Source organism: Monodelphis domestica, chromosome 3, assembly GCF_027887165.1.
Source record: "Monodelphis domestica isolate mMonDom1 chromosome 3, mMonDom1.pri, whole genome shotgun sequence".
Taxonomy (NCBI): domain Eukaryota; kingdom Metazoa; phylum Chordata; class Mammalia; order Didelphimorphia; family Didelphidae; genus Monodelphis; species Monodelphis domestica.
The window spans coordinates 474,527,858-474,544,054 of record NC_077229.1 but is presented as its reverse complement, the minus strand read 5'-3'; the positions used below and the strand labels follow the sequence as shown (position 1 = coordinate 474,544,054).

The following is a 16,197-nucleotide window of genomic DNA, read 5'->3' as shown; positions in this document are numbered from 1 at the left end:
TGGGGATAATTAGTAATACCTCTGTCACAGGGTTGTTGTGAAGCACAAATGAGATAGTATTTATAAACAGTGCTTAGAACAGTGTTAATAGGAGTTGTATACATGCTTATTTCTTTCCCTTTCCCTTCCTTTTCAGTTTCTTTATCTCTAAAAGATGAATAAATAAGAGCAGGATTGGTGTGAGAATTAAGTGAAGTAACATGTGTAAAGTTTTTTACAAACCATAAAGCACTATATAAATAATAGCTATTATTATTTGATCAGGAATAATCCAAAAAATTATCGTACATTGTCTGTGCTCACAAACTATTAAGTGGATGACTACTAGAAATTCTGTGGTATAAAGGCAAAAGCACAGGACTTTAAGTCAGGATATACTGCCTCCTTCACCTATTAGTTGTGTGACCATGAGTAAATTACTTAACTTCCTTTGGTTCCCATGAAGGTAAAAATAAAACCTACAGGGTTTTTGTGAGGATCAAATTACATGTATGTCAAATAATTTATACACCTTAAAACACTATATTTAAGGATCAGGTGATTTTATCTTTTCTTCATTTGGATTTTGACTCTCAATCAGTAATGTTTTTTGGCCATATCAACATGCCTCTCACCTCATACCACTTTCTTTGTTCTAAAACTACCCCTTTCAAGTCTTAAATTGTGTCTTTTACATCTGGTATTCTGAAAGTAATGAAGGAATCTAAGTTCATTCTTTTCTTTCTCTGCTTATGATTTTTCTAAACTTCAGCATCCTCCTCTTTAGGTTTAGTGTAGCTCTTTTTTAGGTTATTTCAAAAAGAAGGTCTTTCTGATTTCCATTTTCCAGCACACTGCCCCTTATGGATATAGAAACACATTCTCAGGGCCTAGAAGCCAGGAAAGCTAGTGTCCAGCACCCCTGACATAGTCCAGGATTACTCAAACTAGGAAAATCAGTTCTTGTTGCTCTAGGCCACTGATATCAACCTCAGATAGAAACAGTACCCACAGGCAACATCTTGTCTTAGACCACAAATTTGGGGCAGCTTAGATGGCTCTGTGAATGGAGAGTCAGGCCTGAAAATGGGAGGTTCAAATCTAGTCTCAGACACTTCCTAGCTTTTAATCCTGGGCAAGTCACTTAACCCTAATTGCCTAGCTCCTACTGCTCTTCTACCTTGGAACTTATACTTCTGAGACAGAAGATAAGAATTAAAAAAGGAAGACTACAAATTAGCATTATCTTTATTATATTGTATTCTTATTTATTTTGTTAAACATTTTCCAATTACATTTCAATCCAGTTCTGTTGCACTGGGGAGAATTTGACACTTTTTCTTTAGACCACCCTTGAGATTTATTAAATTTCAGAAAAAGTGCTGACCTATATTAATAGGAGTTTCTTCACCCAGAAGGTCCCTATATAGATAAAATCAAAGTCCAGTCCTCAAATTTTCTTCTTTCTCCCCATAGCTCATGCTTTGGCTTGCTCCCTTTAGTTCTGCTCTCACCCCCCCCCCCCAGCCCCTTCTTGATATTCAGTAACTTGAAATGTTGGTTCTTTGCTTGTTGTAGATGAAATAGGTATTGGTTCAGGGATACTCGGAGGCTTTGATTTGTTTTTCATGCTCAAGTAAGTAACATTTATGAATTTGATGATTTTGTTTACAGGAGTATATGAGATGATGCCCTGAGGAAACCTTCATATCTTTTTCCTGACTTATAGCTCATTTAATCAGTCATCAGGCATTTATTAAGCACCTACTTTGTTCCAGGCACTTTTTAATTATAAACACTAGGAATACAAAGGCAAAAGTGTAATTATTGATTAGATTCTTTTATCTTATAAGTATAGTTTAGATTATTTTTCTGAAAATGCTTTACTTTGTATTCTTTTCTTCCTTATGCCTTATGAGATCTTCCTGCCATTTTTCATATTAATTGAGCATTTCCATGTTTCTAAAAATCAAGTGTCATTTATCACTATGGAAATTTTGTTTTGTACTTTCTATTCTAGATCACTTAAAAATACTTAATAATGCAGACTTAGTTCTGATCCCTGAAGGACTTAATGTAGTTCTCTGTTTAAAGAAATAGTAGTATTTTGTTGTATCTAAATTGGTACCCTATTGGGAAACTGCTTTATATGGAGCACTAGACTAGTGTCAGGAAGGCCCAAGTTCAACTCTGGAAAAGCTATTTAGACTTCTTTATGCTTCAATTTCATCATCTGCAAAGGGGAGTGGAAGGGAGATAGACACTAAGGAGGAGGAGAATGTGGAATACTTGGACTTGAATATCTTGCAGAATAACCATTTCAATCCTGGATGACTCATTTTAAAAAAAATTAGCCTCAGATAGAATTTCATCACAGGTATGCTAAAAGTTTTCGTTTAATAAAGTCTTTGTTTCTTTTTTGTCCGCATGCTCTTTTGACTTTTGCTCTACAGTAGGACCCCCATATCTGTGGGAGGTATGTTCTGAGACCTACTGTTGAAGACTGAAAATGAAATCTAGGTGAATATTTTCTGCAGCCATATATAATGTGATTTTCTTGTACATACATATGAGAATAAAGTTTAATTGATAAATTAAATATACAGTAAGACATTACCAACATTGAAATATAATAATGATAAGGTACATAGTACATTATACATTATTATATAGTACTGTATAGAAGTCTTCCTTTCCTTATGGGGAATATGTTTCAAGACTCCCTGTGGACAGTTTCTTTAACTTTTAGCACCTAAGCTGACGTTACTGTATAGTATGGTACTATATTTCTCTCTCACCACTCCTGCCCTGTAGCTCAGTGCTCTGTGGCCTCCCATCAAACAACCCCCCCCCCCCCAAGCTAAAAAATACTATCCAAAGAAAAGCAGAAGAATTGCTATGGAGAGGGCAGATGGCTGGCTCATGTGGACCTCTTTCCCTCCTTCCCCTGGAATGACTGTGGGTAACTGAAATCTCAGAAACTGAAACCTTGGTTTGGGGAGCAGGACACTGTATTGTTATGTAGTCAGTTTTTTAAAAAATGCTTCCATAGCATTCCATCTCTTACTTTTTTAACTTTTTACACTCAATCCCTTATGCCTAAAACCCTCTTCCTCCTCTTTGAATCTTCCCTGCAGTTCAGGACACAGTTTAAGTGCCTCTTGGTTCATGAGTCTTACCCCCACTCGCAGGCTATTATTAGTGCCCTGTCCCATTATATCTCATTCCACCCCACCCCCTCAACTGCTTTATGTATATTTAGTATTTATATGTACATGATTGCATCCATGTTGTTCCCTTCTGCAGTTTAAGTTCCTTGAGGGTAGATACTGTTAATTTTTAGCTTTGTATCCCTAGTACCTGTTATTGGTGCCATTGTGTGAATTTAATATAAAATGGTACTTCTTTATTCCATTTGAAAAACCATTCTCCATTGAATCAACCTTATCTTTTGATGGGTCACATATGTGTACCATGACAGGATGCTGGAGATCTTGTGATTCAAGTGCTGAGTGGTGTATAAATGGAGATTTTGAACCCCAGGCCCCAGAAATCCTTGGTGTTTCCCAGAATTCCCTATAATCTCACCTGAGTCCCCAGTTTGGCGAGATCACAATTGGTATTTAACTGGTCCCTTTCTCCTCTCTCTTCTCTGCCATTGCAATGATGTAGGAAGTTAGTGGTAAGCTAAGCGTGGGGGTTCTGAATTGACTAATCAGCCATGGGCACATGGTTTTTATTTTGTATCTTCTTTATTCCTTGATTTCTAATAATCCTTCATAAACCTCATAAAAATATAATATTTTTATTATGAGAGTTATAATTTAATTTTTATAGTTTTTGGCAATCACGAAGGGATTGGATAAGAACATTTCAATTTTTTTTTAAAGATAGCCTAGATAATTTTTTTTTAAGCAGTGTTTCTCTGGCCAAGGCTTTTCGCCTACCCTCGCAAAGCTTCTGATTCAGCTCAACTCCTGCTGCCTGCTTCTGCGCTCCATCTGAGCTTGCCTCCAGCCATCCACTCTGGACCTGCTTGACCCAGATCACTCTCCTGACCCGGCCCCCGTTCCTGGCCCCAGCCCCAGCCCCAGCCCCAGCAACTCTTGGGTCTCTGAGCCAGATCTCCCCAGACCAGCCCCGGGACCCAGGCTGCTGGTAACTGCCACTAGATCTTCGGAATCACAAACCAACTGGTAAAAACTAGGGTGTTCTTTCCTTAGGCAACAATTAGCCTCCACATGGTAGAGGACCTTATGATTTAATTTTTACAGTGGCTGACTTGGTGTCCCTGATGTGGCATCCTGGTATATGTAAAGGGCTGATGAAAGTCCCCATGTGATGAATGGCATGTCCAGAAGTCTGGACTCAGGACCCAGACTGAAGTTAAAGCTTCTCAAATGAAAAATTCTCAGGAAGAGTGACTGCTCTCTTACTGGACATGCAAATTGTTCTTTCCACTTTCTCTGAAGCATTTAATGCTAGGCAGGTAGGTACCCAGCTCATCTCACTGGCTTATCTTGCGGGCAGCACCCCTTGAGCTACTTGAGCTGCTGCTTGGGCTCAAATTGGGGCAGGGAAATTGGCTAGGAATTAGGAGCCCCATGATCATGTGGTCTTTCTCCGTCTCTCTTTTACTAATAATTATAAATTAATATACAGTCTTCAGAGAATTTTAATAATTATATTTGGCAAATGAGAGATACTTTAATTCTTTTTAATTTGGATTATAGCTTCTTTTATTCTAGCAGTTATTAGGCTTTGGCCATTTTGACCTGAGTTTCTTAAAGATATTTTTTGAATCAGGCTCAAGGCCTACTCTGAATTATTGATTCTACTGCACCTTTCCTGCCTAATGATTAGATTTTGAAATAATTCTCTCTATTAAAATTTTGTAACCATTCTTATTTTAAATTAAGAAATTTTGTTTTGCTAATCATTTTGCCAGGCTAAGGTTGATCAGGTTGTTATAGTAACTCAGTTTTGATATTGAAAATAAAATGAAACACTTCCAGATTATTTGACAGTTAGCAAAAGGAGATTTACTTAGCCATAGCTGGAGGAGGATGTTTAACAAGATAATTCATTCAGGATCCCACTTTGAGTAGAACTCTCTAGTCTCAAGATTGTCAGCCATTCAAGAATCAAAGCTGAAGGGGGGCCAAGAAGCCTTCATCCCAATTAAATCTCAGCTTCTATTTCAGTTCTTTTTAATGAAAAGGAGTCTAAGTTACAGCCTTAAGATACTGCTTCTACTGTCATCCCCTACATACAATTGAATCCACTTCAATGAATAGTCTCCAAAACAAGGAAAGCCACATAAAAGAGTAATTTTGACCAGTTAAGCAAACAACTTTATTTACTTATTTATCTTTTAAATTAGGGAAATTGTATTTAATTAATTAATTTAGAATATTTCCCCATGGTTATAAGATTCTTGTTCTTTCCCTTCCATACTCCCACCCCCTCCCATAGCCCACAAGCAATTCCACTGGCTTTTATATGTTTCATTGATCAGGACCCATTTCAATATTATTGATATTTGCACTAGGGTGATTCTTTAGAGTATTTCCCCAATCATATCTCCATCTACCCATGTGATCAAGTAGTTGTTGTTTTTTCTGTGTTTCTACTCCCACAGTTCTTCCTCTGAATGTGGATAGCATTCTTTCCCATAAGTCCCTTAGAATTGTCTTGGATCATTGCATTGCTGCTAATAGAGAAGTCCATTACATTCGATTGTACCACAGTTTATCAGTCTCTGTGTATAATGTTCTCCTGGTTCTGCTCCTTTTATTCTGCATCAATTCCTGTAGGTCATTCCAGTTTACATGGAATTCCTCCAGGTCATTATTCTTTTAAGCACAATAATATTCCTTCACCAACAGATACAACAATTTGTGCAGCCATTTCTCAATTGAAGGGCATCCCCTCATTTTCCAATTTTTTTTGCCACCACAAAAAGAGAGGTTATAAATATTTTTCTACAAGTCTTTTTCCTTATTATCTCTTTGGGGTATACACCCAGCAGTGGTATGGCTGGATCAAAGGGCAGGCAGTCTTTTAGTGCCCTTTGAGCATAGTTCCAAATTGCCATCCAAAATGGTTGGATCAGTTCACAACTCCACCAGCAATGCATTAATGTCCAAATTTTGACACATCCCCTCCAACATTTATTACTTTTCTTTACTGTCATGTTAGCCAATATGCTAGGTGTGAGGTGGTACCTCAGAGTTATTTTGATTTGCATTTCTCTAATTATGTGATTTAGAACACATTTTCATGAGCTTATTAATAGTTTTGATTTCTTTATCTGAAAATTGTCTATTCATGTCCCTTGCCCATTTATCAATTGGAGAATGGCTTGATTTTTTTGTACACGTGATTTAACTCCTTATATATTTGAGTAATTAGACCTTTGTCAGAGTTTTTTGTTATAAAGATTTTTCCCCAATTTGTTGCTTTCCTTCTAATTTTGGATGCATTAGTTTTGCTGTACAAAACCTTTTTAATTTGATGTAATCAAAATTATTGATTTTACATTTTGTGATTTTTTTTCCCCCTAACTCTTTGCCTGGTCTTAAAATCTTTCCTTTCCCTTAGATCTGACAGGTATACTATTCTACTATTCTATTCTATTCTATTCACCTAATTTACTTGTAGTTTCCTTCTTTATATTCAAGTCATTCACCCATTCTGAGTTTATCTTGGTATTGTTATTATAATTTTAGGAAAGGGGAAAGAGTTTATACACAAGGAAAGAATCACATATAAATAAAATGAATTTATTAACAGAGAAGGGAAGGTTGTTGGAAAATGAATAAGGGGAAGGGTAGCATCTGACTTTTACCCACTATATTTAATTTTCTATGCTTACACTGTCTAACTATCTTAACTAAAGACTATTAAGAATAAATCCCACAGTAAACCCAGAATTCTCACACACACAGTCAATGGTTGGTCAGATATCAAGAATCCGAGCTATGGTGTCCTCATATGGTCTCATCAAGGTAGGGGTCTTCTCCCAGTCTATCAGACCAGAACACTAGAGATTTCCTCTTAGCCTCAGCCAGTTTATCCTCAAAGGCCAGTTGCTTGATAGATGGATTTTTAAGAAGTCTCAGCTACATAACTTCCTTCTTCACCTTTCAGTTCCTGACTGCATCAGTTAGTAAAATGTTCCTTGGAACTCTGACCCAACCAGCTCAGGAAAGATTCTAAGTCTCAATCCCTGTCAATCATTCTTGCAATTTTTACTTTCCCTTACTACAGTATATGGTGTGAGATGTTGATGTAGACCTAATCTCTCCCTTATTGCTTTCCAGTTTTCCCAGCAGTTTTTGTCAAATAGTGGATTTTTGCCCCGAAAGCTGGGATCTTTGGGTTTATCATGACTGTCTTGCTGAGGTCACTAACCCCAAGTCAATTTCACTGATCCTCCCTTCTGTCTCTTAGCCAGTACCATATTGTTTTGATGACCACTGCTTTATGGTGCAGTTTAAGATCTGGTATAGCAAGGCCACCTTCCTTCACATTTTTTTCATTATTTCCCTTGATATTCTTGATCTTTTGTTCTTCCAAATGAACTTTGTTACAGTTTTTTCTAATTCAGTAAAAAGTTTCTTGGTAGTTTGATAGATATGGCACTGAATAAGTAAATTAATTTAGGTAGGATTGTCACTTTTATTGTTAGCTTGGCCTACCCATGAGCAATTAATGTTTTTCCAGTTGTTTAAATCTAGTTTTAATTGTGGGGGAAATGTTTTGTAGTTGTGTTCATATAATTCCTGTTTGCCTTGGCAGATAGATTCCTAAGTATTTTATATTTTCTAGGGTGATTTTAAATGAAAACTTTAAATTTCTAACTCTTGCTGTTGAGATGGAAATATATAGAAATACTGATGATTTATATCGGTTTATTTTATTTTGTATCCTGCAACTTTGCTAAAGTTGTTGATTATTTCCACTAGCTTTTTAGTTGATTCTTTAGGATTCTTTAAGTAGACCATCATATCATCTGCAAAGAGTGATATCTTGGTCTCCTGGTTACCTATTTTAATACCTTCAATTTCTTTTTCTTCTCTAATTGCTACTGCTAGTGTTTCTAGTACAATGTTAAATAATAGAGGTGATGATGGGCATCCTTGTTTCATTCCTGATCTTAATGGGAAGGCTTCTAGTTTATCCCTATTGCAGATGATGCTTGCTGGTGGTTTTAGACATATACTATTTATTATTTTTAGGAAAGACCCTTCTATTCTTATACTTTCTAGTGTTTACAATAGGAATGAGTGTTGTATTTTGTCAAAGGCTTTTTCTGTATCTATTGAGATAATTGTGATTTTTTTTGTTTGCTTGTTGATATGGTTAATTATGTGGATAGTTTTCCTAAGATTGAACCATCCTTGCATTCCTGGTATAAATCCCACCTGATCATAATGAATAACCCTTGTGATCTGGAGTCTTTTTGCTAGTATCATATTTAAGATTTTTGCATCTATATTCATTAAGGAGAGTGGTCTGTAGTTTTCTTTCTCTGTTTTTGACCTACCTGGCTTTGGAATCAGTACCATATTAGATACCAAATATCAAACCATATTTGTGTCATAAAAGAAATTTGGTAGAATTCCTTTGCTTATTCTGTCAAATAGTTTGTATTGTATTGGGATTAGTTGTTCTTTGAGTGGTTGATAGGATTCACTTGTGAATCCATCAGAGGCCCTGGGGATTTTTTTCTTAGGGAGTTCTTTGATTTGTTCAATTTCTTTTTCTGATATGGGATTATTTAAGCATTTTATTTCTTCTGTTAATCTAGGCAATTTATATTTTTGTAAATATTTATCCATATCACCTAGATTGCTGTATTTATTGCCATGTGATTGGGTAAAATAGTTTTTAATGATTGCCCTAATTTCCTCTTCATTAGAGTTGAGGTCTCCTGTTTCATCTTTGATACTGTTAATTTAGTCGTCTTCTTTCCTCTTTTTGTTATTAGATTAACCCAATACTTTTTCTATTTTATTTGTTTTTTCAAAGTACCCTATTCTAGTCTTATTTATTAATTCAATAGTTCTTTTAATTTCAATTTTATTAATTTCTCCCTTAATTTTTAGGATTTCTAATTTAGTTTTTATCTGGGGATTTTTAAATTGTTCTCTTTCTAGTTTTTAAATTTGCTTGCTCAAGTCATTGACCTCTGCCCTACCTAATTTATTAATATATGCACTCAAGGATATAAATTTCCCTCTGAGTACTCCTTTGGCTGCATCCCATAGATTTTGGTATGATGTCTCATCATTGTCATTCTCTTCAATGAAATTATTGTTTCTATGATTTGTTCTTTCGTTAACTGATTTTGGAGAATCATATTGTTTAATTTCCAATTAATTTTTGGTTTGCCTCTCCATGTACCCTTGCTAATTATTATTTTTAGTGCATTATGATCTGAAAAGGTTGCATTTATTATTTCTTCTTTTTTGCTGTTGTTTGCAATGTTTTTATGCCCTGGTACATTATTAATCTTTGTGAATGTATCATATACTGCTGAAAAGAAGTTGTATTCCTTTTTGTCCCTATTTATTTTTCTCCATATATATATCAAATACAAATTTTCTCAGATTTTATTCACATCACTTACCTCTTTCTTGTATATTTTTTGGTTTCATTGATCTATATCTGACAGAGGTAGGTTCAGGTCGCCTACTAGTATAGTTTTACTATCTATTTCCTCCTTAATATCCAACATTTTCTCCTTTAAAAATTTGAATGCTATGCCATTTGGTGCATACATGTTGAGTACTGATATTTCCTTATTGTCCTTACTGCCTTTTATCTGGATATAATTACCTTTCCTCTTTTAATCAATTTTATTTTTATTTTGGCATTGTCAGATGTCATGATTGTGACTTCTGCCTTCTTTTTCTCAGTTGATGCCCAATAGATTTTGCTCTAGCCTTTTAGCTTTACTCTGTGTGTGTCTACCTGCCTCATATGTATTTCTTGTAGACAACATATGGTAGGATTTCGGTTTCTAATCCACTCTATTTGCTTCCATTTTATGGGTGAGTTCATCCCATTCACATTTAGAATTATAATTACCACCTGTGTATTTCCCATCATTTTGGTTTCCTTTCCTAGTCCTGCCCTTCCTTCTTTCACTATTTCCTTCTACATCAGTGTTTTGCTTTTAATCAGCCCCCCTAATCCCCACCCTTATTTTACTTCCATTCCCATCCCCTTCTTGTTACACTTTTATTTTCCTTCATGGTCTATTAAATTCCCTCCCTCCTGTCTTTCCCTCCCTTCTCTTTTTTTTCTTTCTTTTAAACCCTTACCTTCCGTCTTGGAGTCAATATTGGCTCCAAGGCAGAAGAGTGATAAGGGCTAGGCAATGGGGGTCAGGTGACTTTCCTAGGGTCACACAGCTGGGAAGTGTCTGAGGTCAGATTTGAACCTAGGACCTCCCGTCTCTAGGGCTGGCTCTCAATCCATTGAGCTACCCAGCTGCCCCCTTTCCCTCCCTTCTTGTATTCCTCTTCCTATTCACCCTCTTGGTTTTTCCCTCTAGAGTAAGAATTAAATACCCCAAAGGATCCCTAGAGGCTCTTACCTCTCAGAATTCATTCCACCGAGTGTAAGTTTTAAGTATTATCCTATTTTTCTTATTCCTTTTAGTTTTTCTTGGTATCATTTTCTATTTCCCCCTTTTCTTTTTTTTTTTTAAATATATCATCTTAAATCACTTAGTACCCCAAACTCTATTTATGGATATTTCTTCTAACTACTATGACAGTGAATACAGTTTTTGAGTTTGATAAATATTATTTTTCCACATAGGAATATAAACAATTCGACCTTATTGAAGCCCTTAAAAATCTACCCCCTAACCCCCCCCCCCCGGCACTTTCTTGTTGTCTTGTTGACTTGAGTTGTATATTTAGACATTCATTTAGTTTTGGTCTTTTCTTTACAAATACTTGGAAATCTTCTATTTTGTTAATTACCCATACTTCCCTCTGGAAGTATATGGTCAGTTTGATGGATAGGTGATCCTTGGTTGTAGACCCAGTTCTCTTGCCTTTCTGAATAACATATTCTAAGCCTTGAGGTCCTTTAGTGTGGAGGCTGCCAGATACTATGTAATCCTGATTGGTGTTCCTTCATATCTGAATTGTCTGTTTCCAACTTCTTGCAACATTCAATGATAGGAGCACTGTATGTGACAGCTCCACAAAGTGCAGTGTCACTCACGTATAGTACTACTTACAGCGATATAATTCTTTGCGTGGTTCCTTGTTCTGAGAGTAACTGAACAAGAACGAGACATCTCGCAAAGGATTGTGTGGCTGCATAATGGAAGACATCAGCATAGTGAGCGGAGATCTGGGAAGGGGATTCTGCACTGTGTATACTGCTGCCTGGTATAGTGGTGGTGATGATGGACCTGTGCAAGTTGTGACAGACTCATCACAGCCAGCTCTGCAGCCTCTGTTATCCCAGACAGTGGTAGACAGATTTGTTCATAGTTTTTTTTTTTTATAGTCTGGCCCTCCAACAATCTGAGGGACAGTGAACTGGCCCCCTGTGTAAAAAGTTTGGAGACCCCCCCGATTTTGAGGGTTTAAAATATTTTTATAATTTATTTAAATTTAAATGATTATAATGTGGATATTTATATTTAGGTACATTTTTGGTTCTGTTTTTTCCATTCTCATATCTTAGAACCCTTCCTTGAAATAAAATAATGTAGTTAATCAAATATACTAGCTGCAAAGACCCCCTCCTCCCCCTGCTCAAATTGAATTGATTCAAAAGAAATGCTTGTGTCTTTTTTCTTTGAGAGAGGCCAAAAGTGAAGAACCTGGCTAGAAGAATACTGACCTGGCAGTTGAGGGATCTGGGTTTAGCACTATCTCTTACTCTGGGTCTCAGTCTTCCTGACTAATTTTAGGGTATTGAGCAAGGTGATTTTCTAAGAATCTGCCTAAGTTTGACATTCTGTTGAGACTCTGCGATTTGGTCAAATGAGCCTCTTTATGTAACTTTGGGCAGGCCACTCCCCTCTTTGGAGCCTTAGTTTCCTTCCTGAGTAAGACTTAACAGTCCAAGTAACTCTTCCTAGTTTTAATATATTACTTAGATAGTTGGAGTTCAGACAGCATGGGAATTGGATGTAAACCTTTTCTCCCAAGTCATATACCTGCCTTTTTTTTTTTAAAGATTATTACTATAATTTTCTACCTTCCTACAGGAGTCAGGCTTCCTAGGAGCCAAGTGAAAAGAAACAATTTATTAATTTTGATAACTAAGTGCTAAGATCTAATTGAAAAGAAAATTACCAAATGCTCTTGGATTTAGGGTCCTGGAATGTTTCCTTTAGAATCTAAAGGGAAATGATGGTCAGTAGTATAGTTCTAGTTTGATTTGACTGGTACACTCTGCCTCATCCCTCTCACTCAAGGGTCCTTTGCTGCTTTATTTAGCTTATCTACCCTTTGTGTGGCAGTTTTTTGTGATAGAAAAAGAAATAATTGAGTGGAAATGTTTTGCTAATCTCTTTTTACCATGAGATTAGAGGCCAGATATTACATAGATGTCAGCTTAATTAAATTATAGTCATTTTACCTGAGAGAAAATAAACAATCATGTGCATGATAGCTTTGGAAATCAATATAGCATAACTAATCATGTTTAATGTTTTCCATTTAGTTGGATTATTGGGATGAGGTATTCTATTCAATAGCCATATTTTAGATAAATTTCCTTTATGATGAACAACTTTCATTCATTAAACAAATATTTATTAATCTTTTCCTGTGTATCATAATTCTGTGATAGAACCTGGGAGAGTTACAATAATAAATATGACATTATCTCTTTCCCCAAAGGAATTTAATATCCACTGTGATTCATGGTTGAATGTATGAATGAAAAAGTATTTATTAAGCTTTTACTGTGTACTAAGTGTTGTGCTAAGTTGAGAATATAAATAGAAAAAGATAGTCTTTGTTCTCAAGGAAAACACTTTAATTGGGAGGGCCAATATATAAAAGAAAGTTCAACTACAAATAATTAAAAAGGCCCTGAAATGTTCAGGCTTCCATAGTGTTGGAGATGACAAGGCCTCTTTGGTTTTTATCAGTTGGTCTGGAAGGAGTACAGCCATGGTAAGATATGGTAGTCTTCAATCTCATTAGAAGGAATAGAATTATTGATACTCATCTCTTTTAAATTGGTTGACTGGTTGAGCCTTCAGATGTTTATTAGTAAGCTGAAGTCAAGAATTTTTGCATAGTCTCATAGGTAGTAAGTAGTAGAGCACAGTTGCAAATTCACATTTGCAATTTCTGTTCCTGCATTCTTAGAGTAATATATAATAGTTTTTGACATTAGACATTATTTCTATTACACCTTGCTTTCCCTCATGTACATAAATAAATCCAGTACAAATTACAGCACAGAAGAGGACAAATAAACTATTCTGAGATCAAGGGAAGGAAGGAACATTTTTAACTGGTATTCTTGACAGAAGTAGTGTTTGAACTAAAAATCATAAAGAAGGATGTATGTGATATTGATAGGTAGAGATGAGGAGGAGAATATTCCAAGGTCAATTGCATATGTCTTCTTTGAGGAATATATATTTTATGTTAGGGTAACCAAGGAAGTAGATAGTCAAATAGTGGACAGCTAGCCTAGGATATTTGGACTTTATTAGGCTGAGGACAAGTCTTGAGCAGTGAATGATGTAATTAGGCTTAAACATTATTTAAATTCCAGATTTTCTTTTTTGTAATGAAATTTTGTTATCATGGAAGTACTTAAATAGATCTAACATCACATTATTGGGAAATTTTCTTCATTGATCCAGATTGCAACATAACCACATGCCCAACCTTTGCTACTTTTGTCCACGCCCTATAAGTTTGACAGAGTCCACCCAGCATGCTGACAGTTCATTACTTTTTTCCTGGTATTTTCTGTTTACCCATGAAGCATTCTATCTCTACTCCTGTCATCTGATACTTTAATTCATAATTCCTTGATGACATCTTTCATTCCTGTTCTTCACTGATGACATTCTTCTTTGGTTATATATTACAAACTGTTTATCTATACCATTTAACTTTCCATTTTCTTTTGTATGATATTCATTGTAACTTCTTCAGAGAATGTTGGTATTCTATGTTTTGTTAGAATTTTTTATTAAAAAATGTCCGTTAACATGGGAAACTTAGAGGGTAGAAATCTTTCCTTTTCTTTCTCTTATTTAATTCCAGACTCAACTCAAAATCCATAGGTTTTATACTCTCTCTCTCTCTCTCTCTCTCTCTCTCTCTCTCTCACTCTCACTCACTTACACACACACACTCTTTCTGTCTCTATCTTTCTGTCTGTCTCTCTCACACTTATTATTTCTTTCTCTTTTTACTCCACCCCCTTTTTCATGTATATAGAAAGAATCTATAGATGGACAAACTCCCTGTGTATACTGGTTTTTTAAGCTAAAATGCATGCCGCAGTCAGAGAAATAGGCATTCTTTGTCTATTTGCTCTTTCCTGTCTGGATGGTCAGGCTAAACTCCTTCGAGTGATTGGAGATCCCTTTCATCAGACTCTGTAAGATTGTGGGGTTTGATGTGATCATAATAGTGTTATCTGAAAACAGGATTTTCAGGAGAACTCTACCCTTCTTAGAGAATCCTTCTTTAATTTAGACTTTTCTGAATCTCTTTCTATATTAATGAATATCCTTTGGTGATTGCTTAAACTAATATGGATTATGAACTTAATGAAATAAAATTAAATGGATTATTAAAACTAATATGGATTAAAAATCAAAAGGGGCATTGTAGTGGTGATGGGATGTGTGTATATAAAAACATATTTATATGTTTATGTATGTATCCTTCACCTCTCCATATTTCTACCTTCTGGTTTTGTTTCATAGGTTTTAGAGTCATGTAGCTGAAAATAAATTAGAGTCTAATTCTCTTCATTTTAAGGATAAGGAAATTGAATCCTTAGAGAGGTTCATTTGATGCCCACTGCTCCCAATCCCATTCATATTCATGTAACATTCTTTTCATATACTCTAATTATTAAAAAAATAGTAAGAGCTATCATCTTTCTTCTAACAGTTTCCATTTACCATCCATTTTCTTTCTCTATTAAAACTCCAAGAACCAATCCACCCTTGGGTTCTTAGTTCTTATTTATCTCATTACCCTTTGAATATAGTAGTAAAATTATTATTACAATTATAGAACATTTATATAGTTCTATGATGTTTGTAATGCATTTAAAATATCTAATTTTATCTTTAAAAAGTTCTAGGAAGTACTATTATTATTCCCATTTTACAGATGAGGAAACTGAGGTAGATGGTTAAATGACTTGCCCAGGTCATAAAGCTAGTAAGTTTCTGAGGCAAGATTTAAACAACGATGTTCCTGACACTGGGTTTAACACTGTCTCCTACTTCCTAACTGTTTATGAAGACATTTAGTTTCTGAAGAGGGTATTCACTTCTCCCTTATTAGAATGTTAGCATTTCATCATCATATAGCCCCTTTTTGCTCAAATAAGTTCACCTTTGTGGATTTCTCTCCACTCTTCTGAATTTGCATTTCAAAATTTCTTCTTAGATGTGACCTTTTTTTACCAGGAATATTTTATTTCTGTATTCCATTAAAAGGCCATTTTTGGCCCTATAGGATTAAATTTATCTTTGCAGGGAATTTGTTCAGATGGTCAGCCCATATATTTTATCTTTTTCAATATTATCTTCCAAGCTTTTCTCTCATGTAAAGTCCAAGCTGCCAGATCTTGTGTGACTTAGTACTTGAACCCTTTTCTTCTGGTTTCTTGAAATATTTTTTCCTTTTACATGGAAACTCTGGATTTTGGAGATACCATTTCTAAGGTGTTTTTTTTTGTGTGTGTTCCTTTCAGGAGGTGATCTATAAATATTTTCCATCTTTACTTCTGATTAGAATAGATTTGGGCAGTTTTCATTTGTGATTTCTTGAAATACAATGTTTAAAGTTTTTTTTTTAATCCCTCAAAAGGAAGTTTGATGATTATTTCTCCTTGATCCCATTTCTAAGTCACTTGATTTGGATAGTATAATACATTTCATTTTCCTTTTATTCCTCCATGTCTTCATTCCTTCCTCTTGATTTTGTTTTAATATTATGTACTGTGTCATGGAGCAAT

At 35.3% G+C, this 16,197-nt stretch overlaps 1 protein-coding gene across 25 annotated transcripts in view; it reads left to right on the top strand.

Annotated features, from left to right (window-relative positions):
* The window catches only part of FAM172A (family with sequence similarity 172 member A), a 560,458-nt gene that overhangs the window by 34,383 nt on the left and 509,878 nt on the right, over positions 1-16,197 (top strand). Inside the window, exon 1 of one of the 25 annotated variants that reach the window (XM_056824654.1) lies at positions 3,367-3,661. The exons of 22 other annotated variants lie outside the window; for them this stretch is intronic. The gene's annotated coding sequence lies outside the window, so the exon portion shown is untranslated. Of the gene's footprint in view, positions 1-3,366; positions 3,662-4,154; positions 4,176-4,200; positions 4,469-16,197 lie in introns of those variants that run through there. 2 more of the 25 variants (XM_056824656.1, XM_056824652.1) reach the window with 2 other exon arrangements.